We start from the raw sequence: 4,348 nt of genomic DNA, 5'->3' as shown, positions 1-4,348 counted from the left end.
GCGCCCCCCCCCTGCCGCTACCTCTTCCGGAGGAGTTTCGGCTGTGCCGGGCCAGGACGGGAGACCACTGTATTTATGGGGTGCCTCTGAATAGAGCAGCGCAGTTTCGATGCTGATGCAGCAGCTGTCTATTGAATTCCGTCCAGCAGATTTCACTTCAATAGCGAGGGCTCGCGGCACGCTGTGGAAACAGTATTCAGATACCTCCCCGCCGCGCCTTAGACCCCGCCGCACAGATTAGCGGCCAGCTCCGCATCAGCATGTTCGCATTGCTCCTCTCCAGACTCTTTGGAAAACTCCCCCATCAGCGGTTTGCAGAGGGCCCGAAGCCGAGCACGGCAAAAACGGTGCAAAACACAGACGGCGCGTTGCCGGCCTCGAAGTGAGCCGGGGTAGGGCAAGGGCTCGGTGTCGGGGGTGCCTGCGGTCCCACAGCCGGGGAACCACTTACCTGCTGAGCAATGACGTGCGAGCTGCTGGTCTCCATCCTCCTCTTCCTTCCCATCCCGTCCCCGTCTCGCCCACTGAGAGCTCACGCCGATGCCAGGCAAAGGCATCATCCTTCTCCCCAAACACACACCTTTAGGCCTGTTGCTGCCTCCCCGACCTCCCCCGGCAATCCTTCTCCCGGGGGCCTCGTGTCAAACATGGTTGTGCTGGCAAACACGGGGGGACACGTCCACGTGTTACACTTGGGAGGAAGGAAACTCGGAGTCGGTCGGGACTGCTGAAAAATGCCTGGCGCAGAGAGATATCCGTCCCTTGGCGGGGGAGATAGCTCTGCTGGGGGACGGATCTGGGGCTGGGGAGGAGCAGACTGAAGCTTTGGAGTCTCCCACCCATCGGGCTACCCCCAAAAGCCCCTTCAGTGCCAAGTGCACGTCACGCCCCGAGGTCAGCGGGGCTCAGCTGGGTGCGAATCGACCTTCCAGCCAGGCACCCACGGCTCGGACCTGATGAAGGCAAGCACTTAAGCACGTGCTTAGCCAGGAGCCAGGCCCATGCCCGCTGCAAGAGACCAAGCACCGCGTGGAAAACAGGCAGGCGAGGAGCAGCCAGCGCTGGAGCAGACCGCGCTCCGGTCCGAGGGCACGGCCGTCAGCACTTTCACCCAGCACCGTCTCCCGGCCTCAAGCCGGAGTCATAATTCAGGAGACAAATCAATCCAAGAGCTGCTCCGTTATTCAGCTAGCTGCTGGGGGAGACTTTGGCGGGGTTGTGTTTAACGAGCGTGGCCTGGGTGCGTGGCTCCAGGGGACGCACGAGAGCGTCTCCGTGGCGCGAGCAGGGAGCAGGCCAGGGCACGGGTGGAGACGGAGGGGCAGGGATTGCAGGGACGAGCCAGGCAAACGCTGGCAAAAACCTGCCATCCCGGCATCGTCTGTGCATTGCTCGCAAAGCCCTGACCGCTCGCAGCATCACGCCGCGGCCCTCAGCGTGGCTCCAGGCCCTACCCAGGGAGGGTGGGCTGAAAGTCACCGTCTCAAAGACACTTCTGCCATTTGTCTTTACCAGAAGCCTGGGCAGTCCTCCCCGGGGCAGAAATGGGCCGGCGACAGGCCGCGACGACCCGTTTTCACGGCAGAGCTGTTCTGGGGGCAGCCGGCACGCGGCGAGACGACGTGAAACCCTCCATGAAACACAAGCGGCACCACAGCTTCGTACTGTAATTTATTGTCGTGGTTTGCAACACATCCTGCACATGCGGAGAGCCGCCACAGACAGCGGTGCACCGACACTCGCGTTTATCACGCTCCTTTTCACGTTTCCACCCTCTCCACGAATATGAAATCTCACGGTTGTAAAACAGAGAACACGACTTCCAGACAGAGCAACGAGCACTCGGGGAGGGATCGGAAGGGGAATAACCTGCCAAAGACTCATCTGACACTGTGATTTTTCCCGTTTAACATTCAAAATACAGGCATTTTCCCACGGGCTCATTTCTTGGTGGCATCCTCACCTGCATTGAGTTTTGCAATGACTAAAGTGCCCATAAATCCTACTTTGTTTTCCAAGCTCGTGGAGCTTGACCATTGATAAGACAGTTGCAAAACATGACAGAGGGGACGACGTCTCATACTGATTTCCTTCCAAGCGGCGCTCGCTTTCCTCTTGCTGTCGGCTTCTTCAATCCCGTTGGGAAACACTCGCGGCACGTGGATAGAAAATATTCTTCTTCTTTTTATTTTTTTTAAATACCTGGCAAAGCTAAACTTGGAATCAGAGTCATACAATAAGTTCCACAACAGCCAGAATATCCATTTTACGTAGGAAACTATGTAGTACAAAATATTTTCTATAGCACAATATATTTATTAACTGTGTGATCCATATTTACAGGGTCTATAAGGCTATGTGGAACGATATAAAAGTTTGAACTATACAATAGCTCCTTTAAACAGGCCGCATACAATCAGCATGTCCGATGTGGTCAGAAGATAATCCTCCAGACCTTCCCCTTCCCCCTCCTCTCCAAAACCCATCAAGAGATGTGAAAAAGTATTTTGAGAGATAGCTTCGTTAAAAAAAATAATATTGATAATAATAATAATAATAATAATAATAATAATAATACTCTCAGCTGCTTGACCCGAGCCAACAATGCCTGGGGGAGAGCACGCTGCTATGACAAGAGTCCCAGGTGGACCCGGGAAGGGAAATACTTGACACTGCTCATCACAGCGCCCTGCCCCGTGCACGGCTACGACGCCCGGCTCCGGGCAAAGAGGTGGCTCACCATGTCCACCTGAAGCCAGGCAGGAAGGGGGCACCTTAGACACTTAACCGGCTCGGAGAAGCCCGAGTTTTCATAGGCAGCGACCCGCTGCATCGGGCTATCTGCCTATGAAAGCTTACCTCTGAAGCAGTTTGCTTCCAAGGTGCTGCCCTACCCTGGCCTCTTCCTTGCTTGGCCACGTCCATCTGGGGCAACAGAGGACTTGGAAGCTGGTGCACGTGCACCCAATTCAGGCCCGTGGTAAAAGGTCACCACTCCGCGGAGGATGGAAAGGGCAGGTCTTGCTTGGACACAGGCAAACTAAGCCCGCAGCACGCTCCCGGGGTGGCCCGACGAGACCAGCAGAGCCACGGCTGGCCCCCGCCTTGCCACGCCGCGGACGGGGTGGCTTTGGCCAGTGGTGCACGTCCCTGGGGAGGGGCAGGCTGCAATAACCGGACAGAGCTGGCCCACCCGTGCTTCTCCGTCCCCCGTCCCCACAGACCCCCGGTACCTGCGACACGGGCTAGCAGAGCCGAGTCCCTACGCAATGATCCAGGGCACGGGGAGAGGGGACTGCCACGGCCCCTCCCGTTAAACAGCGGGTGCGACAGCGACCCCAGATGGAGCGGTCCGTCCGACGGGAGGACAGACACGAGGGTTTTCAAGGCAGTGAAGAGCACCGGTGGGATTCCCGACTGGCCACGTCCCCGACTAGCTAGCGCCCCTCGACGCCCGTCTCTCCCGCCTACTCTGCATGCAGGATCGCTCGGCAAGAACGTTTCCCTCCCGACAGCTGTTTGGTGTTCGTCTCTCACGATGAACCCGCGCACAAATCTCACAAGGGTCGCCGGTGTTGTCAGCTACCCTCTTTCCCTCTCGAGGCTCCGGGCGTTATCCCGTGCCCGAAGCATCTGGTCGCAGCCCGGATTAAAGGTGAGCTCGGTTCAGCGGGCTTCAGCATCGGCCCGACGGGGGAAGGCATTCACACGGTAACGAGGGACAAAACGAGACTGACCAGGCTTAGCTCTCACCGCACCGGCCCTTCTGGCCTCATCTGAAGGAAACGCGGTTCAGTAAGCAAGCAGGGAGCCCTTCCCACGAGGACAGCTGCTGGGGACAGACCAGCAATCACCTTTCACCACCTTTCACAAAACGCTGCACCGAACCCATGCCAGTCGCTCTGCGCAGCGGCCTCTGCCCCTGCTCCATCCGACACGGATCAACGCGTTCACTGCAAAATGCACTGCCAGCATCGCAGAGCGGTGACAGGGGACGAAGATCGCAGCTGGCTTGGGCTCCTCGCGCTGCAGGCAGTACTTGCCTTGCCCCTGCTTTGCCTTCGAAAGACCTCACCCCCCGCTCCGTTACAGCCCTTTACGTGCATCCACCGCAACAGCGGAATATTGGACAAATTCAAGGCAAAAACGCAAAGTGCAGCAACAGAAACGTCACGATGAAACCACTGCTGCGGCTGAAGAAGACACTGGAGCAAGCCTGCAAACAAGCGTTTCTGAGTCCATCGCTGGCCGTTTCTGACCTAAAATGTGTCTGGTAGCTTGCCAGCAACGAGTGGGGGAACCAAAAATATGGCAAAGAGTAAAACTGTGTGTTTGTTCAAGCAATAAG

The 4,348-nt window shown here is 57.2% G+C and overlaps 1 protein-coding gene across 1 annotated transcript in view; it reads right to left on the bottom strand.

Annotated features, from left to right (window-relative positions):
* CRYBB3 (crystallin beta B3) overlaps positions 1–4,342 on the bottom strand; it is a 7,921-nt gene extending 3,579 nt beyond the window's left edge. The window contains exon 1 of the mRNA XM_014517970.2: positions 22–4,342. The gene's annotated coding sequence lies outside the window, so the exon portion shown is untranslated. The remainder of the gene's footprint in view (positions 1–21) is intronic.
* Positions 4,343–4,348: the final 6 nt, after the last annotated feature.

Source organism: Alligator sinensis, unplaced genomic scaffold (assembly GCF_000455745.1).
Source record: "Alligator sinensis unplaced genomic scaffold, ASM45574v1 scaffold628_2, whole genome shotgun sequence".
NCBI lineage: Eukaryota > Metazoa > Chordata > Crocodylia > Alligatoridae > Alligator > Alligator sinensis.
The sequence above is the reverse complement of the archived record's forward strand: the minus strand, read 5'-3'. Positions and strand labels throughout refer to the sequence as shown.